At 46.2% G+C, this 26,834-nt stretch overlaps 1 long non-coding RNA gene across 1 annotated transcript in view; it reads left to right on the top strand.

The window, feature by feature from the left end:
* Positions 1-26,834, top strand: part of LOC138473665 (uncharacterized) — a 382,413-nt gene that overhangs the window by 160 nt on the left and 355,419 nt on the right. The gene's annotated exons all lie outside the window — the stretch shown is intronic.

Here is a 26,834-nt window from a genome sequence, read left to right as displayed (position 1 = left end):
AGAATGTTATGAAGTATAAATGTAAAACAATATATTTACAAACAAACTACAAGACAGGGAGAAAGATACCACTGCATAGTCATTTCGTTGGTAGGTCCCTCAATGATATTAATGAGAGTATTAATTACGACATTGCCACTTTGATAAACATCTTTGTCTGCGATTAAGGTGGATGACTTTCAAAGAAATTGCTTTAAGTAAATCTGACTCATGGCGAGGGCTTTGCAATTCACAAATATAGGTACTCTGGCTAACTTTGTTTTACTCCTGAACAGTATGTTCTCATGATTAATTCTAAAGTCCCTAGCCCTCTTTCTAGTCCCTGGACTCTAAACCAAGTCTGTGCTCTGTCCTAGCCTCTTTCTTGCTTTAGTCCTTAGTTCCTCATATTGGTTTCTCTTCCACCTCAATATCCAGTTCCGGAGCCAAACCCATAGGTCTTGAATTGCCAGGAGGATATGCCTAAAAGTGGTTGTATTTTGATGTCCCATTCCGTATTCACTGCACATTTCAATGAAATGTTTTGTGAGCTTTTATTAAACCAAACACGACAAACAGATTGTTCACTCTAACTCAACATACAAAGGAAAAGTTCAGTATTTCCAACTGGACAAGCAAAGAAAAAGTCAACACATGTTTCAACCTATCGCAGGTTTTCATCGGGGCTAAATTGAGATGACATCTGTAGATCGCTTCCTAATCTGCACCCAATACAAGCTGAATAGTTTGCGCTTGAATTAACTTGATATTTAGGGCTTTCCTCGTGGGCGCCCATGAGGAAAGCCGTCGGAGGGAGCCTGAAAGTGATTCCTCCAATATAGACGCTTGGAACACTATTTGTACATAAGTGATTCAAGTAGGTAATGTACCTGGAATGTTGTGACCCCAGTTAAGACCAAACCATTTTCACTCAGAATCTCAGGCGTAGAAGCGAGTCTCAGGAACACAGGCTATGTTATATTTATTTTCCTTTGGCGTCTTTACCGGGTCCCACAAAGGGAACCTCATAATAGGGCGTCCCGTAATGAAGGGTGCCGGTCCTGTACCGGCACCCTTTATTACTGGAGCACCTAGGTTATAATGAGGCCCTCTGTCTCGCTATACTGCTGTTCCCTCTAACATCAGTCAGTGCCAATTTGTTAGGGAAAGATATTTAACCTAAGTCGCATTTAAGCAGCAATAGCACCAACAACCCTTTGAATCCTGCCACTGAACACATGTTTTGCAGCCCCTGATTATACTCACTTAAGTCCACGGTGACAATTTCTTTTCAACCTGTAGACGATATAGTATAACAAAAATCACTTTAGTCATCCCACACGCACACATGTGACTATCACCACATATAACATCACTAGAATGCTCACATCGCCATGGCGGGGCAAATTTAAGGAAGTTGAAAAGATGCAGGCACACATACGTCGTCCTTATTTTATTAAGAGCAGCACACACCCCCCAATGCCTCTTTCACAGAGAGCTTTCCTTTTGTTTGCTCTTCATTTTCAAAGATGCACATGCCAATGGAAGATGCACATCCACATAGTTCCAATACAGTGTTCTATATTCTTAGTATTCAGAATACAGAATATTTACACATTTTCTGCAATTAAAATATGAATAAAGTAAGTGCAACCAAAAAGGGAAACAAAACACAATTAAACTTTAGCAATGTTCTTTTACTGGTAACATACATTTGAAAACAACAATTGAACAGTTATCTACATTTGAATAGTGCCACACTAATCTCTTCATTTGGGAACAATATGTTGAAAGAATAAGCTCCTTTTTCTTTCAACTAAATAATTAGTCATCATGGCCCCTCAGGTATAAAGGTCACTCCCTCCATGGACGGCAACACCTGTCATCATGCGAGCTGTGTGATGCCACTCTCTTAGTCATCTCTACTGTTTGGCCCACTACCTTGCCTCCACCTCTCTTCAGCGGACCCTTTGGTCAAACAGTGACAAACCCTATTTCTGTTCCGTACCTTGCCATTTGATGGCTTAACAGCCCCATGCAATCTTTTCCACCAATTTAACTCGTTAAGTTTGATAGACTATGGGCCTCATAATAACCATGCCGATCTGGTAACAATGGTGCCGGTAAGCCTACCAGCACTATTGTTACCGGACTGGAATAGTACTACTCAGCGGGCGGGTGCCGTCCTGTCTGCCAGGGTCAGACCTGGCAGGCGGAACGGCACCCGCCGCAGATTTATTTATTATTTATTTATTCACATTTTTAAAGCGCACATCAGCCCTAGGGCATCGTGGCGCTGTTACAGATATACATTGCTGGTTGCAGAGGAAGGCTCAGAAATTACATTAACAATTTGCATTTACGGTTAATTTTAGAGCTACATAGACATTGTAGATTGCAGAGTAATTTAGGGTTAAGCAGGGCTGAGTGTGTGGAGAGGCTGAGGGAGTAGTGTGAGTTTATGTGAAGAGTGTGGTTTTGAGGGATTTGCGGAAGCAATAAAGCGAGGGTTCTGCTCTGAGTGCGTTGGGGAGGGCATTACAGAGTTTAGGTGCTATATGGGGGAAGCTGATGCCGCCGGCATTGGCTCTTTTTGTGGAGGGAATGCAGAGTTGGTTAGCATGGTGGCTCCTTTTGGGATGGGCAGAGATGTTCTTGGTTATTGTCTCTAATAGGTAGGATAGGGCGGAGAGAATGATGCATTTATGTGTAAGGGTGAGGATTTTGAAGTTGATCCTCTCCTTGACTGGGAGCCAGTGGGCCTCATGTCTGGCCTGAGATATAGTTTGTTTGTTTATGTCTGGGCTGAGATATATGGTAATTTTTGGGAATGTGTAGAGTGGCTCGGAGCACGTTATTTTGTACTATTTGGAGCCTGTTTATGTTTTTAGTTTAGGTGACTGCCAGAAGGGCATTGCAGTAATCAAGTCTGGCTCCTATTGTGGCTCTGGCGATGGGTAAGCAGTTATGAGTGGTCAGAAAGTGTTTTATGGCAACTATAAGTTTGGTGGTGAGAGCAGAGGTGGACGAGATGGCGCTGTGCTGTCTTGTTATACAGAGTGCTGAGTCTAAGTAGACTCCAAGGGTTTTAACTGTGGAGATTGGAATATTATTGTTGTCGATGGTGAAGTGAGTGTATTTGGGGTCGAGTTTGGAGAGTATTTCTTTGGGGCCTAGAATGATAATCTCGGTTTTGCCCTCGTTTAGACAGAGACCACCGATTGCCATCCAGGTCAGCTTCTAAGTCATGGTCGTGATCCCCAGTAAGGGGGAGGAGGACTTTGGTGGCATCCGCATAGTTCATGTATGCTATGCCGAGTGCATCCAGCATGCCAAAGAGAGTTTTGGTGAACAGATTATGGAGGGTGGGTGCAGTACATGAGCCCTGGGGGACTCCACAGTTGATGGTGGTGGGAGCTGCATTAGCCTGGTCAGAATATACTTTCATATCACTACCTTCTAGGAAAGAGGTTATCCAGGAGGTGGCTTTGTGAGAAAAATGGACTGCGTTGAACAGGTGGGAGGTGAGGATATCATGGTCAGCAAGATCAAACGCGGCGGAGAGATCGGGGAGGAGCAGGAGGGCAGGTTTGCCGTTATCCATTATTTTAGTGATTTGGTTATTTAAGTGTAGGAGGGTGGTTTCTGTGCCATGACCTTTGCGGAAGCCTGATTGTTTTCTGCCTAGGATAGGATTGGATTCCAGATACTGCTGGATTTGGTTGCAGGTGGCTTTGTATAAGATTTTGAGGAGGATGGTGATGGGTCGGTAGTTGTTAGGGCAGGCAGGCTCTAGGCCAGCCTTCTTTTAGGCTTTGGGGTACGGTTCCAGTAGAGAATGATGCATTAATAAATGCTATGATGATAGGGACCAGTGAGTCTGCGCATTCTTTGATGATGGTTGGGGGACAGATGTCCCCTTTGCATGTAGAAGGTTTGATGTGTTTGAGGAGGTCGGTGACCTCCATTTCTGTGACGTCTCTGAAGACGAATAGAGGTATTTGAGAGCGTGGAGTAAGTAGGGGGGGATATGTGAACTGTCCTGATTCGGAAGAGCTTTGCGTTGAGCTGTTATTTTATCTTGGAGCATTGTAACTTCGTTGATAAGAGCATCCTGGAATACCAGGCACCGTCTTTGATGATTTCATCCTCGCTGGTGGCAGGGGTGGTGAGTTCTTTGAAGATGGAGAATATTTCCCTAGATTTTGAGTTAGCTTTGGAGATTCTTTGGTTGAATGATTCTGATTTGGCTAGGAAAATAGCTTTTTTTATACAAGGAACAGATCTCTTTGAATTTTGAATTCAATTAGCGAGGATTGGTTAGGCGAGGCTTGCCATTTGGCTAGAGCTCTGCGGTTATTGGAGCAAAGTGTGGATAGTTCTTCCATGAACCATGAGTTAGAGTGCAAGATTTTTCTTTTTCTTTTTTGGTTTCTAAGGGAGCTATGGACTCAATGGCTTGGGTGAGGACGTGGGTATAGGTGTTGGCCAGGGAGATGGGGTCGTTGTTAAAAGGGGGTTTGAATTCAGGGAAATTGAGCAGAGTTTCACAGGAGCACCATCACCGTTATTAACGGTGCCGGTGCTACCGTGGTCCCCATTCCCATTGAGTCCTATGGGACTCAAATGGGAATGGGGATTTACAATTACCGGCGCCTGACTTCCCGGACCAACGGGGCTGTAATGCCCCGGTGTTTCTGGCAAGCCAGGTGCTGGTAAAATGTGCAAGTCTGTTGGCAACATGCTGCTTTTACCGGCACGGTTACCGCCAGACTTATATCCTATATCTCCTACTTCAAACATCCTTCCTTTTGTGGCTTTCCTGATATCAAACAATTATTTATTTTCTATTTGATTCTTACCAATGTTATCTCTAACCATTTGGAAATTAATTTAGCTCATACCCGCCCTACCAAACCAGGGGTGCAGGGCACACTCTCATGTTAGGCTTACTCCCTCTGAGGATCTCAAATGGAGAAATTCCAGTTGTAGAATGAGGAGTAAATCTAGATGCTACCACAACCTCATCAGCAGCCTTTTTCCAGTCCTTGCTTCAGCAATAGCACCTCTGATACTGTCTTTGATAACTCTGTTAAATCTCTCTACTGTACCTTTAGTCTCTGAATAATAAACCAAACTAGTTCTATGCTTTATACCATTTCCGTTTTAAAACTTTTCCATCTCCTCCAAAACCAATTGCATGCCATTATCCTTAATGATCACTGATGGATATCCTTCTCGTTTGAATATATCATCCAAAAATGTATATTTCCTTGATACTGTACTGGTCCTACAATGTCCAACCCTATACGTTCCCATGGAATCTCAGGGATAGACATGAGGGTCATTGGCTCCACCCTGGTGACATACCCTTTGCCAGATTCCTCACATACATGGCAATCTCTGACTAACCTCTCCACTTGTAGATCCATTAATCGCCAACAGAAATCCTGCCTTAATAATTTCTTAGTTGTTGACATACCTTGATGACCCTTATGAGCCCTGGCCAAAACATTTCCTTTTACACTTTTGGGAGGGAACAACTTGGCCCCCCTCCTCATAAGCATGCAACCTTTACAATGTAATTCATCAAACACCAACCTCACAGCATCAGGAATAGACCCCCTCCTAATTTGATGACTCTTTCACCCACATTCAATGCGTTGCACAGTGTCTCTCAAAACATTGTCTTTTATCATCGTCTCCTGACATTTTTCTTCTTATGCCACATCTTTATTCATCTCCATTTCCAACACTTGATCTTCCTTGTCATCATCATCTACCTCCTGTTCTTCAATCACATTGGTCAACCTAGACAAACAATCTGCCGCCTTAGTCTTTATTCAACATCCCATGTGTAATACTGAAGACTGGCAACCCATTTCCTAATCTTGGAGGACACTTTGTCTAGACCTTTAGTGATTAAAATCTCCTTTTAAATGTTTGTGATCTGGCCGATTCATGAACTTCACACCCCCACAAGAATGGAATTTATCATAGTGCAATAATTATTTTTTGCTTTTTTTAAAACTCTATGGGTAAACGTAATGATGCATCCCTTCACTCCTTTAAGACAAAACAGCCCCCAATCCATGATTGCTGGCATCAGTAGTCACTATACTTCTCTTGCTTGAATCGTAACTATTCAAAGTTGGTGCCTCACTTAAAGCAGATTTGATATCCCGGAACTCTGCTTCACACATACTGTCCCACTGAAATTGTACACCTGTCTTCACCAGCTTCCTCATACTTACAGACTTAGAGGTTACCCCAGGGATGTACTTGAAATACTACTCAGCCATACCAAGGAATGAAACAACATGTGATTTGTCACAGGGACTAGGATAATTCCAAATGCTATTGCCGAGCTCCACTTTTGGTCTGAAACCCTTCTCTGAGATCTCACTTCCTAGATGCTGAATCACAGTACTGTGAAATGTATCGGGAGGATAGCTCAGAGGCAACATGCTCTCCTTGAAAGCATGATATGATACGATATGATATGGCATTTATAAATCGCCTATACGCAAGTGTTTGAAGGCGTGAGGAGGCGAGGGAGGGGGGAACAAAGGGAAGACTGTCAGGATTAGCCCAGCACACCACCAACGCTCTCTGTCTTCTATACTATCTGGCAAAACCTCTCCAAGCGTTTCACAACATTCAGTACCCCGTTTCACCCGCAGCCGCCTCAGAACTCGCACAGCATTGTTACCATGGTGATTGTGGCATCCTCTCCACAAGCGCAACGCTATCGCGTTCCGCAGGGGAGGAGTCAAGCGAGGTTGTGGCCATCCGTTATAACATTTCCGGGTTGCCGCACTCGCTGCTTCTAATTTCGAATCAAGGCTAGTGTTTGCCCGAATCTTGCTCTTGTTCTTGACCCACCTTGCCCTTCATTTTCCTGTGTTATCCTCCATTGTGATCGACCTCGGCCTGCCTTTCTGACCTGTTTCTGCTTTTCGGATTGCATTACCCTCATTGCTTGCGCTCTGTAGCTTTTTACACACTACTGGTCTGCAATTAGGAGACTCACCTGTGAACTGCTGAAAGATACCAACGTTTCTCCTGATCACCTTGGGTCTGGCTTCCCTTCCCTTACTGCCTAGAGTGAACCTGCACCACCCAAACTCCAAAGCGCCTGGACTAGAGACTGTGATTATTGGCACACAGGCCGACAGGTGTCCTCGTTTTGTCGGGGTAGCACCTTGGACTAGATACTGTCTGTTTCCGCTTAGGTGTCCTCATGCCGGCAGGGTTTAGGGCTAGGTTGGGTGGTGGATGAGTTCCTCTGTAGTGTTTTTCCTAAAAACCCATAGCGTTAAAGTCATATCCATCTCACCTCATTGCTCTCTTCTTGATTTGGTATTTATGTAAATCTCTCGCATTCTTTCTGGTGCCTCGTTCTTGTTCTGGTTTTTGGAAGATTATTTTGTTCTGATATCAGGTCTTTCCTATTCTACAGTCAACGGTGTCTGAATACTCCAACAACGGATGCAGTGATCCCATCTTTCGGCTAATTGATTCCTTTGTAGTTTGATTAGAAATACAAAGGGATACATTGGTAGGAAGAACTCTACAGCTACGCTTCTAGTTCTTCTACTGGATTATCACCTCAGGACCAGCAGCCTGATAAAGACAGACAACGATCCTACTAGGCCAGGCGTCATTAAGATCACGCAAGTGCATGGGAAGGGGAAAGGGAAAAGTGCATGGGGGAAGGGAGAGGGGAAAGCGCAGTACAAGGGATAGTAGCATAAATAAGATAGATAAAAACGGCCAGCTGGTGGCAAGTGTAAGGTAAGTGCATACATAGGTGCTGGTAGGGGGACTCTAAGGATACAGAAAACAGTCCCCAGGTGCAGGGGTTGCCAGAGAGGCAGTGCAGGTGGGCAACTGGCAAGCCTGGGCCTGAGATCAGAAAGGGTGGCCAGGTAATCAGTGCAGTTTCTATCAGGAAATTCAACAGGGGGGGGGGGGGTGAGAAAGCTGAAGCAAAGAGGAAGGTTTTGGGGTGCTTCTGGAACCGGAGATGGTTCTCCTTAAATTTCATGGAGGCAGGAAGGCTGTTCCAGAGGGAGGCTCCTGCCGAAGAGAGAGATCTACCACCAACTTGTTGCTTGGAGAAGCGACTGACCCTGAGGGAGTTGGAGGCGGATGAGCGAAGAGCTAGAGAAGGAAGATATTTAGGAAGAGAGAGTTCAAGGTGTTGCGGCCCCAGGCCCCAGAAGGCCTTGTAGACAATGCAGAGGGTTTTGAACTTTATCCTCGTAGCCACTGGGAGCCAGTGCAGAGATTTCAGACCTGGAGAGATACGATCCCTGGGCTTGAGGCCAAGGACAAGTCTTGCAATCCTGTTCTGGATAAGTTGCAGAGGGCGGAGAATAGAGACAGGAAAACTTAGATAGAGGCTGTTACAATAGTCCAGCCTAGAGAGAACCAGGGCTCTGGAGACAGTGAGCTTCTGGGGGAAGGAGAGGAAAGGAAGAAGACCTCTGATGAGGTGCAGCTGGTAGTGTGACTTCTTAGAGGTCAGAGATGCGAGGAGAGAAGCAGAGTGTGGAGTCGAAGATGATCCCAAGGTTTTTTGCCTTACAAGTGGGAGCGGGAAGAGGGCCAAGAGAGGCCGGCCAGAGAGCTGCAGGGAAGGAGGGAGTGGGTGTGCGGATGAGTAGAATCTCAGTCTTACTGGCATTAAGGCAGAGGTCATCGGCGGCACACCACTCCTGGATGGCAGACAGACAAACAGAGATGAGGGAAGGAGAGGAGGAGGCCGAGGGAAGCCTGAAAATGAGCTGGGTATCATCCGCATAGCACTGAAAGTTGGGGCAGAGAGCGGCGATGCGGTGGGAAAGGAGTGCCAGGTATTGGTTGAACAGCCAGGGAGAGAGGTTAGATTACGCAGAGCAACACAAGTTTGATCCCCGGGTTTCCGCTTAGAAAAATCTGAGCAATAAGCGTGGGATAAATGACCAATTACAATGCCTACTTCTCCTTACTAAGTGCTAAACCATATTTCAGGAAAATATCTAAAACTTAACCATACATCATGCTCTTCCATAGTTGCTTCATATACCAGCATATCATCCTAGAATCATAAAACACCTTGAACATCATGGTATAACTGGTGCATGACTCATTCAAAAACTGCAGCAGCAGACACTAAACCAAAAGTCATAGGTTTACATTGGGATAAGCCTTCTGGAGTAATAAATGCATTGATGTTTCTGGAGTCAGGATGCAATACAACTTGATGGTATGCAGACCTTAAGTTTAGTGTATTCATAATCTTAGCAGATCAGATTTTATTGTGCCCAGCATTTCTGTAAAATTTGGTAAAGGATGTCCATCTGGTATGAAACAACGATTAACAGATCAGAAATCAATACAAAGTCTTAGTTTTATATTTGGTTTGTGAACAATTACAAGGGGGGGGCCCATTCAGAAGAGGCAGTCCTCTCTAGCACGTGAGAGAAGGACTCGGGCCTCTCTTATAACGGAACTCTCCGAGTGAGATTGAAGTGACACACAGACCATCTTTGTCCGAATATACGCGTTAGTGTTTTCAAAATTCACTCATTGGGATCGTGATTCACTGAGCACAAAACACGGATGCGTTGGAGTGTAGATGCCCGGGCAACTTTTGCCATACTGTCACACACATTTTTTGCAGACTCATCAACCAGTGTATTGGGCTACTGGCCCTGAAGATGAACCGAGGGTCCGAAAAGTATTGTCATTTGTATTTTATTCTTGTGGAGGCTGCACATAGTAGTCCAGAAAAACTGGTGTAAATAGCACAACTGGTGTTTTGTGAAAAACAAAGAGTTGTTTGGAGTATTATTTGGAATTTCAAAATGAATAAAGAAGACGGTACACAAAAGGTTTAAGCACCTCACATCTAATGTCTATCTAGTCACTATTCTAGATTAAGGTTGTGCAAACCCGCACCAACGGTGTTTCGACCTAGGTCCACAGTGTTGGCCTCTACATCACCCCATTCTTCTCCATCTCTTCAAGTTCTTATTTTACGACAAGCCTGAAATTTATAGGAACAGACCTTGCCTTCTGCACCACAGGGGTAGAATCAGAATTCATTCTTATCTTGTGCGTGTAACCCTTGAAACATCCTAACTCGTCTCTAAAAATATTGCGACTCGCATCAACACTCAAAACACCACCATTCATGCCACCTACAGCATATACTGCCTCATCTGCATTGGGATGCAATTGTATATTTAATCTCTTCTAGTGAGACCAACTCAGTAGGGAAAAACTTCCTTTATCAGAAACATTGACTTCTCTTTCAACCTGCATATTCTTAAACTGCATCATGGTCCAGAACCAACCCAGTAGGTAAATGCATCTTCCACCATATGTCACTGGTCTGATATCTACTTTATTAAGATTAGATTTCTTGAGCAAACTAGTCTCAAATATATTCTTCTGCATTAAAGTGAACTTGGCACCTGAATCTATAACCATCTCAAAGCCTTTCCCTTCTATCCTTATGGTAGACATTGGTTTCTCTACATCCGCATTTTCATCTCCATTAATCCCATCTTCATCTATGACATAATTACACTCCTCAAGATCATCACATAACTCATCCACATACTCCACAGTTTTCTTCTTGGTCCTGCAACAATTTGTAAAATTACCCCTCTTATTGCAAACACTGTTTCCTCTCTTCTTCATTCTTCTTCATCTTAAATCTGGCTTCTTTCTTTTTAATGGCAGGTTTCTTTTTGTCAGACTTTTTACCCTGTACAGCCAACACTTCCATCACTTGCACCTCTTCCCTTTTTCTCCATATCAGTCTGTCTTATTTCAAATTCTCTGAAACACTTGCGAGTGTGTTCAACCTCTTTCACAACCCTGAGCACCTCCTCAAGAGGAAGGTTACTTTAAGATCATAAGGCCTCTCAGACTTTACTATCAGTTGTGAGGGGTCAGAAATATGAGGCAGACAACTTGATGAAAATATTTCAGCAAATGCCATTTTATTAAATTAAAAGCTTGGATAAACACCTCACTATCCCTACCCTGAGGAGGATGTCTCTGCCTAAAGTAAGCTAAAGGTAAACACTCAAATAATAGGTTTCTGCCCCTGACACTTGTATATACACCAAAGCATTAAGGAATTATATGGCAGTTGAACAACATCAAACAATATAAATAATATCAGTCTCAACACAATATCTGCTTCTTCTGAAAACCTGGGCGAACTCCCCTTATCAAGATTCAAAGAGGTCTTTCTTTAAATGTTCAAAAAGGATAAGGAAATCCTGTATCATAACAAAAAGTTCCACTTCAGTTCTTTTGCTAATCCATCACGACAACAGAACGTTCCAACTTGAATTCCAAGCATAGTTCACAAAGGTATAATAACACTTTCCTCTTTCTACTTGTTCTCAAGGTCTTGAGATAGCTTCTTGTCATCAACAATGAATACTTTGTAACTTTATTAACTTCAAAGCAAATGTGTTTGTAAGGATGTTTTAGCACCACTTCAACTTCAATACTGCTTAACAAAACTTTCATCAATTAGGCAGATTTCAAAACTTCATTAGCTTAAAAACAAATGTTATTGTCAAGATGTGTTGGTATCACTTCAACTTTGTCATAAGCTTTACCCCCCACAGTACTTTATGAGCTTTTACATGGTTCACTCTCATGCCAGCGTTACCACTTCCACAACACTTTGTTCCGGTTTATTCTTGCCAGAACAGACACATTGGTTACCAATGCTCTTGTTCTGGTATATTCTCCTGGCAGCCAAGACAAATCACTGCATTTCACTGTATGGATAAACTCTCCTGCCGAACAGATGCAATTGGCACAAAGTTCCAAGACCTGTTATACTTCCTTGCCATGCCCAACTAGTACCTCTAAGTACTTCTGTGGTAAGGGTCAACTCCAAATGTTTTAACAATGTCTTCTGCTTCTGCATTACAATATTAGATTTAGAATTCTCTTCAGGGGATTCTCTCAGTATTTTGCACTAGAGTCGTAGGTCAAGGCACATGTCTGTGTTAAGAGTCCGAATTTCAGAGTTGATCCAAGGCTGACGATGGGAACAGAAAGGTGAGAATGTGCAAGCAGGATAGTGTTATTCAAATGGAGTAATAAGTGTAAAGGAAAAGTCTGAAAAAGCATGGTCAATGGAAGAGGCATGAATAATGAAGGGAGACGAGAGAAATTGCACAGTGGACATCAGCCAAGGATGAATTTGATCCAGCATCACCTGATGAGTGAAACAGATGGTTGTGAGCTCACTTTTGCACCTCGAAGAGTTTGCCGAATAGAACTGTCATTAGATGCTATTTCTTATTTCTTCTGCATTTCTATGTGTGTTCCCATATTGCCTATTCTCCTAATCTGTCCATAAATAACATGTGAAAATCGACTGGGAGCAGGTCAGAGCATGTATCTGAATACCACAGGTGCATGCCTGATACTTTTCTTTGGTATGAGGGATATTTATTGCCATACCTGGATTCGGGATGCGTGTGATAGACACACAAGGTTCTCTGCCATGAAGTCAGTTACCTGTAGGAATGGAACAATATGTTGCAAGTCACAGGATGCTGGATTAAGAGGCTGGACTGAATGGCCGATTCACACAAGGCTTTGGGACAGATAAGAGTCCTGTCACGTGTGGTTAAATAAGTCATTGTTGGCCAAATAATGCATACAAGATGGGTCCACATAGCTTTGCAAGGAATTTTTGGCCCCACTAATATAGAAATTGCTTTTTTATGTGCAGCTGTCTAAATAGTGATTTTGCATGTGCTCATTCAGAAATGATGACTGTCATGTAGCATGCATTTTTGTATTAATTTTCTGGGAAAATCACTGATGGGTTTGACATCCCAAGCGGCTAGGTGCAGCATGGCAGGCAGTCTCATGTACCCCATACACTGTTATGCTCTCGAATTAGCCCCATAAATACCCTCAGCATACCTGCCAAAATATCTACTTTGAATCAGGAATTGATTGTTATTTTGGCCTTTTTATTCTATGCCTTGTACTGCCTGATTGCTAGTGGGAACTAACTGGCATTTGCACACACTATTGTGAAATATTTGGTGCCTCAATATGACAGTGTTATACTTTGGGGACGCATGATTGGCCCGATTATAGGCTACAATTGGGTAATTTCCCAGGAAGTGTCTGTTTAGAGTTAACTCTACATTTATACCTATTCTACTTATAACCACACTTTCCATGTTGCTGTCATGGTATTAAAATTGTGGCCAACTATGTGTTAGTAATGCCATCTTATGCCAGTTATTGGTCTATGTCATACAACCAAGTACGTTTGCTACAGAAAGGACTGGTACGCAAGGAAATAGGTTCTAACAGGTTCTATACTTATCGTACACAGACTTTAGAGTTTCTCTTGCATGGCCAATTCTTACACCTCTGTACCTCAGTTACATAAAACCAGTTTAGGTTTTCCTTTCGTTTTTGACGTTGACCAAGTTTCACACTCTACTTCTGCTCTTCCAAGTTGACCAGGTTTCAGGGATTAACATATATTTGTTCTTCTCCTTTTCTGTCACTCTTATGTAATTGTGAACCATTGCTGGGTTCCTCCACTAGCAGTTGGTAGAGTTGGGACACCTCAGTAGGGCTCAGGTATTGTCTCAGGAGAGGGACTAGCCCTGGTTCTCTAGGGGATCCTGGCATGGGTTTGCCCGCTAGTTGGTAGTATTCTCATCTCCTCTCTAAGCCTGTGCTTGACCTGACCCTCCTCCCCTCCTTGCCTGCCACAAGATTGTTCCTCCTTCTGCTGTAGATCCAACCCCTTCAGATTCTGGTCTTCCCTGAATCTGGTGCCTTGGGTAAGAAGTGCCCTCTTAATTCTTCCTGCTCTGACTTGCTCCTCTAGTAAGGTCTCTCATTTCAACTCCTACTGATGTTCACCAACATCATCCTGCCATCTCACCTCTGCCACTTACCCTTGATCTTCACCCTCCTCCTCTTTCAATTTCGACACTGCCTCCTGTTTTCCACCTTAGTCCTCTTTCTCTCTTACATCTACCACCTCCTCCTTATGTTCCCCTCCTCACCCTTGCTACGTCACTCCTGCCATCTCCACATTACTGGTCCTGCTCTCTTACTCCAGCTTCTTTCCCTCCCCTACTGAGCTCGAACTTCATCCGCCACCTCCTCTCCAAACACCTCGCATTTCGTATTCATGTCGATTTTTATGTGTGAGGGGTCATAGCACTCTTACCACCAGGGATTCTAAGTTCAAACCTTTAAAAATGGCAGGATATCTTCCGGTAGATCATTCCAATATTTAGCCACCAGGACTCTGCTTGACCTGTCCATGGCTTTGAAGCATTTGACTTGATTGATAGCCATAGTGCTTCCAGCTGAGGCTCCTTGAGGCTGAGATGATTTGTGCTACCTAAAACGATTTTTAACATAATAAAAACCAAAGACAAAAATAGCTTCGTGAGGTAGCATTAACAATTTTAACTTAACCTGCTTCCTACATAGGAAGCCAGTGAAGTTTCCTCTAGACATGGGGTGAAATAAGTGTTTGTAAAAATCTGGGCTGTTGGGTTTTGCAAAATCTGAAGCCGGTGAATGGTGGAATCTGTGGTACCTCAATACAATGCATTGTAATCCTTCAATTTGGAGCTAGCATTGACTCTGGCTATACGAGCACAGTGTGACTCTGACATTATAGGTCTGATCTATCGAAGTAGCATCATGTAGTAGCTAGCTGGGCTTAGAATTTGACTCATTTGAGGATTCATGGAGAGAGTTGAATACAAAATAACACCTAGAGTTTTTACCCTGGTTTGAACCTTAATAGGATGACCTGCTAGCTTGAACAAAGGCTACCCTTCAACATTTTACTTTACTTAGACATCAGATGATAACTAGAAAATTCACCAACTCTCTCTCCACACACCCACCACAATCTCCTCTAACCTAACCATCTACCTGGTCTTACTGAGATGCTGGGCTTATATATGCCAGCATCCCCCACCCCCAGGGTCATCCTCCCTGTAGGGTTTGCACCTGTGTTATTTGCTGAGGGCTTAGTACTCGGGTGTCAGTTAACACACCTGGGTTCATTGAGGACCCTGTGGGCCAGACCATGCCTTCAAATGGCTTGTCTGCCATTTTGGATTTGACTTAAGTCTTTGATATGGGATCCACACAGCTGCAGGGCAAGTAGGGTGGTGTTTTCAGTGTAAGTGTTTTGTGAATAACTTTGATGGCCTAGGTAAGCAGTTTTCCCTTCCTCGCGTACCTGGCATCTGCTCCCTTTGCAGATCATGTGCCACCTCTAGTATCAGAGGCAGCTGCATCAGAATGCAACTTCCATCCGTGAACCATGTACTATGTTGTTACCCATACCAGAGTTTTGTGGGGAGGAGGCACGGCCACACCGGACATTGCACAATTAAGTTATTCCATGTCACATGTGGATTACCCCTTGGGTCTGGAGTAGGGACGGCTTTGATGCCAACATATTGTAGACCAGGGTTCTCCCACCTTTAAGATAGCAAGAGCTACTTGTAGTTAATGGCCAATAGGCAGGAGCTACTAGTGTGTGCTAATGGAGTGGTGATGTTCGTGAGTATGAGAATGTGCAACAAGATTCTTTTGGGCGATTCATTTGTTCTTTATATAAAAAGGAACAAGCACATGCATTTACCACTATATTAATAACTTCAAAAGCATAGTTATTTAATTATTTCCATTAGTAGCTGTTTCCTAAAAACTGTCAAGCATATCAGAATGTAGGAAACCAATCAAGATATTCAAGGTGAAGGCTGACACGGCATGCTATCCACTAGTGCTCGTAAATCTGGTGTGTATCTTGAAATTGCAACAGCAGCTGTCAGAAAGGATCAACGTTTTGATTTCAGGAAGTTCATTTCGACGGGATTGGGTCCTCCGACGTATTCCATATCTATGACATGTAATCACCACAGCTGTGCTGCTTCGGAAACATTTTTCGGCGTCTGCGTCGATGACGTCGATGCGCCGTCGTCAAGGACCTCCTCCGACGTCCGACGTCATCCGATGTGATAAGTAGGACGCACGATGCCCGTAGCCTCAGTTCCGTTTTTTCCGCGAACATGTTGCTTCGTGATTCTCGGTTCACGCCTCGACTCTTTGGAGTTCTGTTCTTCTCGGTTCTTCGAACCTGTTCGTTTTGTGACAATCCTTCGTGTGAAGATGTCTTCTACTTCGTCTTCGACCCCGCGTCCGGGTTTCAAGAAGTGCAGGGAGTGTGGGTCCAAGATGTCGGTGACGGACTCGCACGACGCCTGCCTCTGGTGCCTCGGGGAGGCCCACGACACGGATGACTGTATCGACTGCCAGTCGCTCACGTCCAAAGCCTTACGCGAACGTAAGAAGAAGTTGTCGGTAGGTCGGGTGTCCAAGCCCCGGAAGTCGAAATCTGCGGGGCTTTCGACAGATGATTCGAGGGGTGACTCTCCGCATCATCGTCGGAAGTCTCGTGGGTCTCCTTCTAGGAGTCGGTCTCGCCACTCCTCAGCCTCTTCGAGGCATTCTCGGAAGCGCCGACACCGGTCGTCTTCCAGGTCCTCTTCGGAGGACTCTGCCCGGCACGTCGCTTACCCCGCCAGCCGTGCGACGCCGGAGGAATGGGCTTCCTTCGGGAAGAAAATGCTGACGATTCTTGAGTCGCAGGGTACTAAGCCGTCCGCGCCCCCGAGTGGGGTCGGTCGTGAGAGGTCGAGAGACACCGCTCGCAAGAGTGGTCGGCACGAGTCACGGGAGAGGTCCCCTTCGGACAAGGAGACTCGTTCTCGACGTACCCGTTCCAGGTCCCAGTCCTCGACGCGTTTGAGACCGTGTGCACCTGTGAGGTCTTCGAGGAAGACATCGACGTCTGAGGCGTCGAGGGCGTCGACAGGCTTTCTCGAGGCTCCGGCTCCGAGGAAGTCGTCGAAGCCGTCGACGCTCAGGTCGTCGAGGGACACGCTCAGGGCTCCGGCCTCGAGGGCTGTGTCTACGCCGCCGATGCTGTAGGCGCTGCATCTGACGTCGACGCCGATCCTCTCGGCGCCGATGCCGGTTCTCTCGACGCTGGCGCCGATTCGCTCGACGCCATCGACGCCTTTCGTGTCGGAGGTACCCCGTGGCACGGGTGAACCCCCTAGGAAGGCTCTGGTTAAGAGCAAGCACTCTCGGGTGCCTTCTTCTCGCCACCTGGACTATATTTCAGAGGCGGATGAGGATTCTGATGGCCTGGTTCCTAGTCAGGTTCCAGATGAAATTGTCTCGGGCCATAGTCAGTTTGACGATTTGAGACAGTCACTGCATGATGCCAGTGGACTGGACACCTCTCAGGAGGTGGAGTTTGGTAGGCCTGAGCCTGGCTCTCATGCCGATTCCTCGTACCGGCGCCTTATGGCTAGGGTTTCTGAGTACTTGGGATGGTCTGCTCCCCCAGGGGAGTTTGTGCAGGATGATCTGACGGACATCCTTGGTGTTGGTCCCCCAACTGATCCGGTACTGCTGTTCCATATGGCTTTACAGAGAAGGGTGGCGGCGGCTTGGACTGCTCCGGAGAGTCTCCCGGCGGTGGGCAGATACTTGTCGCGAAAATACCGTCCAGCCAGTAGCGACCCCTGCTACTTGGCCAGGCACCCCACTCCGGAGAGTTTGGTGGTGCAGGCGGCCACGGCCCCGGCAAAGCAGGCGTCGTACCCTACCATCCCTCCTGATAGGGACGACAAACGTTTTGATGGCTGGGCGAAGAAAGTGTTTTCTTCTGGTGGTATGGCGCTTCAGGCGGCCAACTCCATTTGTGCCTTGTCTCGTTTCACACACACTCTGTGGAACTGTGTTGCGTTAGCGGCTGAACATATTCCCGAAGGGGACGAACGGGATGGTTTCCTTGCTATGGTCCAGGATGGTAAGGATGCCATGTGTGAGTCTGTTCAGTCGGGTTTGGACTTAGCTGAATGCGTCAGTAGGTCCATGGCGGCGAGCACCGTGATACGCAAGTTTGCGTGGTTGCGGAAGTCGGGGTTTGCTCCTGATGTGCAGTCTCGGCTCCTCAACATGCCCTTTGACGGTGAACACCTTTTTGGCAACAAGGCTGACGAGAGCCTTGAGAGGTTGCAGACCTCAAAAGCTGCAGCGAAGTTGTTGGGCGCTGCAGTTCGCCAACCTCCGCCTTTTCGTCCTAGGGGACAGCAGTGGAGGGGTGGTTCCTTTTGCTATTACTCGTCCTTCAGTAAAGCGAGAGGAGCTGGCAGTGAAAGAGGACAACGCAGGGGTACCAGAGGTGGACGACAGGGTACCCGTGGTGCCAAGGCCGCTCGGGAAGTTGCCTCTTTGCCCTCAGGTAACGCCGCAGCCGCTCCCACTCAATCATGTGGCCATGTCCCATGGTTCGCCGGTTGGGGGAAGGCTGGCGCAGCATCTTGTAGAGTGGCAAGCCATTACTTCAGATGTGTGGGTTCTGGAGATCATATCCCACGGCTACTGTCTTCCTTTTCGGCACAGGCCTCGCGACAATCCACCGGGGAACCTCTCTTTGCAGAGTCCGGATCCGCTCCTTGCGCAGGAAATTCAAGCCCTGCTGGAGAAAGGCGCCATAGAACTGGTGCCTGTACCGGAGAGGAACAAGGGATGGTATTCCCCTTATTTTTTGATTTTGAAGAAAGACGGGGGATTGAGACCCATCATGAACTTGCGCGGTTTGAACAAACTCCTCAGGAAGGACAAGTTCAAGATGGTTACTCTCTCTCAAGTCCTCCAGGCCCTTCAGCTTCAGGACTGGTTGGTGTCTCTCGACCTCAAGGATGCTTACTTCCATGTGCCGATCCATCCCAAGTACAAGAAGTACCTGAGGTTCGCGGTTGGCGACTCGCACTTTCAGTTTCGGGTCCTGCCGTTCGGATTGACCTCCGCCCCGAGGGTTTTCACCAAGCTCATGGTGGTGGTGGCAGCGCATCTCAGGCAAGGGGGGATTCACGTCTACCCCTACCTGGACGATTGGTTGATCAGGGGGAGCTCTCCCGAGCAAGTCCTGGATTATCTGTCCGTCACCTGCCACTCCCTTCACAGGCTGGGCTTCTCCCTCAATTTAAAGAAGTCCCATTTGACGCCAACGCAGCGGCTCCAGTACATCCGAGCAGTGCTCGACACTTCCCTGGGGCACTGTTTTCCTCCCCAGGTGAGGGCTCTTCACATTCAGCAGATGGTGCACAAGTTTCAGTATGCCCAGACGCTCCCAGCGTTCGAGTTCTTGAGGTTGCTCGGCCTCATGGCATCCTGCATTCTTCTGGTGCCAGAGGCTTGCCTGCGGATGAGATCTTTGCAGTGGGCACTCAAGACGCAATGGTCGCAGTCCTCCGGCAGGATGTCGGACCCGGTTCAGGTGCCGCCCTCGGTCGCCCGGGATCTTCTGTGGTGGGCCGTCGAAGGCAACTTGATGAAGGGGGCTCCATTTTGGCTTCCCTGGCCGGAGGTGACAATCGTGACGGATGCATCCCTCACGGGATGGGGAGCTCATGCCAACGGGCTGACAGTCAGCGGTCGTTGGTCTCCGTCGGAGTCCAGACTCCATATCAATCTGTTGGAGCTGAGGGCCGTCAGGCTAGCCCTGAAGGCTTTTCTGCCGACTGTGCGAGGAAAGAGTGTCCTGATCCTTATGGACAACACAGTGGCCATGCACTACCTCAAGAAAAAGGGGGGGGCAAGGTCACTTCCTCTGTGCAGGGAGGCGATGCAGCTCGAGTTCTGGGCCATCCAGCAGGAAGTTTCGATCTCGGCAGTTCATCTGGCCGAAGACGAAAACGTGACGGCGGACGCTCTGAGCAGGCAGAGCACGATCTCTCACGAGTGGGAGTTGGCTCAGGAGATTCTCCTGGAGATCTTCGCCCTTTGGGGGACCCCTCAAGTGGATCTCTTCGCCTCCAGTGTCAACCGGAAGTGCGAAAGGTTTTGCTCGCGGGAATTTCCTCCAAAAGGAGCCTTAGGAGACGCGTTCGTGGTGGAGTGGTCATTCCCGCTGCTGTACACGTTTCCTCCAGTCCCCGTCATCCCGCAAGTGCTGCGGAGGTTACGGAAGTTCGGTTCCCGGACGATCCTCATTGCTCCGGCGTGGGCTCGGAGGACGTGGTACCCGGACCTTCTCGACTTGTCCATCTGCCCTCCACGTCGTCTTCCCTACCGAGACAATCTGCTCTCACGGGAGGGGGGTCAGGTTCTCCATCCAGAGGTCAGATCCCTCAACCTTCACGCTTGGCTTCTGAAAGGTTGAGGTTTAAGGATTGGGACCTCCCTGAAGACGTGATGGAGGTGTTGCTTTCGGCCCGAAGGCCAGCAACAAAGTCTCTGTACCGTTGCCATTGGCGTAAGTTCTGCGACTGGTGCCGAGTTCAGAATGTGGATCCTTTTGCATGTGACATCCCCATGGTTCTGTCCTTTTTACTTTCTTTGGCCCACAGGGGCTTGCAAGTGGGTACCATTAAAGGTTACCTGGCGGCGCTGTCCATCTTTAAGCGCTCGTCTGAAGAGTGTTCCTACTTTAAAATCCCTTTAATTTCACAGTTTCTGAAAGTGCTCACTAATGTGTTCCCTCCGTCACCTTTCCTGGTGCCCGGTTGGGATTTAAACCTTGTTCTTAAGTTTCTTATGGGTGCTCCGTTTGAGCTTTTACATTGTTGCCCTTTGAGGCTGTTAACTCTGAAAACTGTGTTTTTAGTTGCGGTTACTTCCGCTCGCAGAGTGAGTGAGTTACAGGCACTTTCAGTTAAGCCACCCTTCACTGTATTTCACAAGGACAGGGTTGTCCTTAGAGTTCGTCCTTCTTTTCTTCCGAAGGTAGTGACGGAATTTCATTTGGCCCAGAAGGTTGTTCTTCCGGCATCCTATCCTCCGCATCCTGGTAAGGAAGAGGAGAGGCTCCATAGGCTTGATCCTAGGAGAGCTTTAAGCTTTTATGTTTCACGCATGTCCCGGGTCAGAGTGGACGATCAACTCTTTATTGGTTACGCTGGAAAGCGTTTGGGGCAAGCTGTGACGAAACAGACTTTGTCTCGCTGGATTATTTTGGCCATCTCGGAGTGCTACCGCTTGGCGGGTAAGGACCCACCGGCTGGCTTGCGGGCCCATTCTACCAGGGGTATGGCTGCATCTACTGCCCTGCAGAGGGGTGTTCCTATTTGCAACATCTGTGATGCAGCCACCTGGGCTTCAGTACATACATTTGTACGTCACTATTCCCTTGATTCCATCCGAGCACAGGATCTGGCCTTTGGCAAGGCGGTCCTTTGCTCTGCTATTTGGTTGGCTATTCTAAATTTTGATTCTAAATTCTTTCCCTCCTCCTTGCTCTGGTACTGCTTTGGGAGTCTGTCATAGATATGGAATACGTCGGAGGACCCAATCCCCTCGAAGAACAAGTTACTTTCTTACCTTGTAACGTTCTTCCGATGGGATGGTCCGACGAAGTATTCCTTATCGCTCCCGCCCTGCCTTCCCCGCTGCAGAATTTCTTTGCGATTGCAGCTTACGTTCCGCAAGGCTTTGTGTCTGACTGGCAGTTGACTAGTGTCACACGTTCTGGGGGAAAAAAGTACAACTGAGGCTACGGGCGTCGTGCGTCCTACTTATCACATCGGATGACGTTGGACGTCGGAGGAGGTCCTCGACGACGGCGCATCGACGTCATCGACGCAGGACGCAGACGCCGAAAAAAGTTTCCGAAGCAGCGCACAGGTGTGGTGATTACATGTCATAGATATGGAATACGTCGTCGGACCATCCCATCGAAAGAACGTTACCAGGTAAGAAAGTAACTTGTTCGTCTATAACATGCAGAATCCCAGAGATATGCAATCACATTTGCTGATACTCTCTGTGCCATAGGGTTCTCACCTAACTGCACACCTGACATGGCAAAAATAAATTCGGGACCGTTTTTAAAATCTCTTACAAAAGACTCAGCTACGGGATTCCCTGCACCCTTCACAAATGCAACATTTGTTTTTCATCAAGCAAATAGCAACTTTGAAAGATGCCTCTGTAAAAGTATTAGCTTTGTTTCAGAACATTATTTTCATAATTTGTGTGTATTATTGCAAAATGCTTCTCAGCGTTACTGTAACGTAGTTACCATAGATTAAAGATGCACATTTCTTTTTTACACTGGAAGAAATAAAATGTTTCCCACTCTGGATGAAAATGGTACATCTTTTGCCTTTTGTTGGATGGTGTTATTTATTTGTTTCTTTTGGGGCTTCATGTACACAAACAATCTAAGAAGTATTTCCATCAATGTGTTTTAAGGTTTTTAGAAAATCAGCTTTGTCAAAATATAAAATTCGCTGCCAGTGTGGCATATCCCCAAATTAAGCAAATTGATCACATGCCAGGTGACAGAATTCGACCAAGGAAAAGTAAGCCAAAGCCTTTTCTGTTGATTACCCTAAACATTTATATGTCAAAATAATGATCAAGTATGAAAAAATGAACTTGTGGAAAGTATGTCATCATGTTATATGCAAAACAATTGTAAATCACATGGCTATAATAACATTGAGTTTTATAGCGATGACTTGAAACATGCACAAAGCATATAACAACCCAACCAGACAGCATATGAGTCGGTGTATTAACATTTTTAGCAAAGAGGTTGGTATGCTTGTAGTGAGAGGTGACTTATTACTAATGGGCGGCGACCTGCCACCAATCTGCCCTTTATGAAGGAGACAGTATCAAAGAGAACCGCTCAGAGGATCACTGCCTCTCCCTGCAAGATTCATGCAGATCATTCTGGTATATGACCAACGGGCCCTGCCTAGCTTGCACGCACAGCTCTCTCAGACATATTGATGACCCCAGCATCAGAAAATGACTATTATGACATATTGTTTGCATTGGTATAAACACGTGCTTTACAGTGGCAGTGCCAGCATAGTAATGGCATATCCTGCTTACTGTTGGTAATCAGGCATCTATTGGAATTTACGAGGTGTTAGAAAATTACTTGTACATTGTATGGTGTTTTACCCATATTTTAGCAAAAACATTGTTGATAAGTTGCACCGCTTCAACCAGTATTGAAAGGCTGAAAATATCCTGCCAGAATTTGAACATATGCTTCCAGGTTCCGCATAGATCTCTGTTGATCTCCCTATTTGTTTACATAGCCAAAGGGGATCAACAATATGAATTGTTCTTGCACCCATGGATCTCCTCAATGTTCTCTCCCTGGATTCACCATCTAGTTTCATACAGTGCTCTGGTACTTAGTAACAAGGTTTAAGCTGTACTCAGGAACCGGATACTTCTGACCTGCACCCATCAACGCCACAGGTTTTGAATCTGCCTTTCCCACTGTCCCACTAAGGAACCCCATCCGCCCTTTTCTCTTACAGTGCCAAGCACAGGGAGGCCACCAATAGTGGGAACCACTGCTCACTTTTATCATCTAATTACTTAATTCATACTCTTGTTTCCAAAAACATAGGCTGAAATAGAACTCTCAAATCATTTGTTTAAGGCCTGGCATTGATAATACATGTCATTCTACACTCCTGTTTAGTTTTATAATTGTTAGTGGACAATCACAAGAATGCAGAGCAGCTAGTAGTTTCCCACATTTATTTAATTGTAAATTTGCTGCTAACACTTGAATTCCAGTATTGGGACGCTCTTAGAGGTAGGCTCCTCCATATCACAGAAAGTCCCATGTTGACCTTCAATACAATTGGGGTACTACTGCTTTAAACAGAGAACTCAGTATCTTCAAATAAAACAAATTTGCGGTTTAGCATAAACTGCAACACTAGATGTACCTACTTAGAGGGGGCAGGGGTAGAGATCCAGGGACTATAGCCACCAAAATAAACACAGTGTTAATTTTGGTGTCAAATGCCAGGAGCTACTGGGAAGCCTCAGGGGGGCTACCAGAGACTTGCAATCTGCAGGTTGGTCACTCTGGGTGTAGACAAAGAAGGCTCTACTAGTTGTTAAGAGCCAATAGTCAGCACAGGGGACAACCAGCAGAGGAGGATCACATCAGTTAAGTATTGTTGTGAAATGACACAAAACGATGCCCCCTTCAATCTGCTCCCCTTACACCTCCATCCTGAAAACCATATGTGTTCCTTCACCTCTGTGTGTTATTATCCAAATGCATGTTATGATGAGTTTGAACTGGATAACCCAGCTCTTTAAGATGAGTACCAATTACCTTGGAGATGGATGGGGATGCAGATTTTTATTCATACATCAATAATCGAAACGACTCAGGAAGTTGGCAAAAAGATAACTGTTTTATTATCAATTATCTAAAACAGTGAGTACAACGAACATCAACGATCTTGATCGATCCTCTTACTCAACAAGTTTCATAAAAAACTGAGCGTAAATACTAAAAACTCATCATCATTGACATTGACTTACGTAACTGCCAACGTGATCCTACGAGGCAAACTACAAAAACCTATGAGTAACGGTGATAGGCTCTCAGTGGACGTCTAAATATACGTTCCATACTAGTCTAACAGAGTGAGAATATGTGATTGGTTACTTAACATCAGGTGGGGCAACTAAGCCCTCCAATCAAAATGACCACTATGAACGTCACTAAATGTACAACGTCCCATTGGCGACACAACCTATAGGACCCTTAATTACGTGGTGCCCTACAATTGGTTGGCATCCTAACCTTCGTTAGTACTTTTCCACCTACTTCTAGCAGCACGGCCATCCAGGTGTTGGTGAGCTCCTCTTAACCATAGCTTCCCACTAATTAGCATATCTATCCATCATCTCCTCAGTGGTCTGCTGTCAATTAGGGCTTTGAACTTGTCCTTGGAAGTGTTCTGTGCTCGGGAGAATTTAGGGAGTGAAGGCACGCTCTGCCTTCATGCATAGGTGTGATCATCTTGTTCATCCAACTTCATCCTTCCACGTGACTGAGGACCATGGAATTGAGCTTCTAGTGTCTTTAAAATACAATTTTTTAGTAGACATTTGACTTCTTTGTTTTGCTCATGCCTTCTGAACAGGAGTTCTATTTGTAAAGACTGGAGGGGGGGTCTGTACTTTTGTTCTCTATATGGTAGAGGAGAGGCACAGAGCACCCCAGCCAAGATTCTCTAGTACGGTAGCAATGGACGAGCAATCAAGGCCTAGCTTCTCAGGAGGTGATGCAGGCTGGTTCTTAAGTACAGTGTAGTCCCCAAACCCCCACAAAGGAATGACACACTGTATTGGTTAGAACACAGTCTTTATATAATTAATATTCAAGGCTATATACACTATCACAATATCTCACTTTGTGCTCAGGAAAATCAACAATGGCAAATATATACAGTTCTAAAGTGGTACCACAAATATTATTAGATCTCATTAAAGTGCATCAAAAGTAATGTAAAAATGTCACACAGATCAATAAAAAGGAAACCAGCGTTAGACCAGCGATAGAGAGGAAGGAGAGTAAGATGGTGGAAACAATAGGCAGAATACTGGCCCGTTACCTAGAGACAGTTCTGTGTGGAGATCCCCCCCACCTGGGCAGCCTGTAAAATAAAGCTATATAGCACAAGCCCAGTCCATATATTGATCAATAGTCTTATTCTCTCCTATAATGGTTTTACCCCCCACCCCAATGTACCCGGTGGAGCAGAGTTCTTCGAAGAAGCGTCCATGGATCCTTCTTGAGTGACTCCCTTTAAAGCAGGAGTCACGGATCGTTGAGAGGCGTCGAAGAAGGTGAACTTGGCGTTGACGGCATCGATGGAAAGTTCGGGGATGCCGAGGCCATGGCATCGATCCAGGCGGTGCTCGTCAGCGACGTCCTGCGAGGATGAGGTGGGCGGGGCACCTCGGCGATTGAGTGTTCAGGACCGCAAAGAGTTTTGGAAGAACGGTGGCCCAACAAGGTCGTCGAGTCATCAAAGTCTTTGTGGCCTCTGGGTGGCGGGAAACCCTCCGGCGGATCCTCCTCGGCGCATTGGTCGTCCTCGACTTTCTCCGGCAGGAATAAAGTGGTTGACGGTGCGGACAAGGGAGTCCTTTGATTCAAATGTTCTTAGGCAAAGGAGCGTGCAGCTCCGTTCGTCGTCGGCACGGCGTCAAGTGGTCCCCGAGTCTGGGCAACACAACTTCGACGGGCCTCCAGCGGTTACACAAACCTGCGAACCTTGGTCGCCGGCAATGGACTTCGACGGCAGTGATGTCCGGGTGCTTCACTTCGTTCTCCTTAGCAGTCCCCGTCTCCGGTCGGCAGCCTTTCGAGGGTCTGGCGTCCAGGGAGCTTCGGTAAAGTTTAGCGGTGCTCGATGGTCCCTCCGACGGGAATTCGGCAGCTTTCAGATTGGGTCGAAGCAAATGCAGCCATAAGTCTTCTTCTTCCAGCTGGGCGTCGAGGATCAGCAGTTCCAGTTACTCTTCAAGTGTAGACACAGCTTCTGAACAATTTCCAGTGGTGAGAGGTCCCCAGATATACTATTTTGCCTCTCATCCACACTGCTGGGTCACACTCAGCAGCCAATCATACAGAAGGGCATTCATGCAGTCAGTCAGCCAATCAGGCATACAGTGCATTCAGGCCACACTCCTCCCTTTCAGACACTCACAACAAGGAATGTGGATTGGGACAAGTACCCACCAATTCAACACTACACACTGCATTCAGGCCAGTTTCGGGCAGGGCTGTCTCAGTCTTTGTCTCTCATACTAGAAACCAGAAAACCACAACAAGAAGTGCATATTGGTCACACACTCCATTCACCCAGGTCCCACCCACAGGATGTACCCACAACATACAGTCCCTGGGAAGGCTCCAGCCAGTCTGGCCTGGGCTTCACAACACCACCATA

The sequence above is a fragment of the Ambystoma mexicanum genome, chromosome 8 (genome assembly GCF_040938575.1).
Source record: "Ambystoma mexicanum isolate Mex_15411 chromosome 8, UKY_AmexF1_1, whole genome shotgun sequence".
NCBI classification, from domain to species: Eukaryota; Metazoa; Chordata; class Amphibia; order Caudata; family Ambystomatidae; genus Ambystoma; species Ambystoma mexicanum.
The sequence above is the reverse complement of the archived record's forward strand: the minus strand, read 5'-3'. Positions and strand labels throughout refer to the sequence as shown.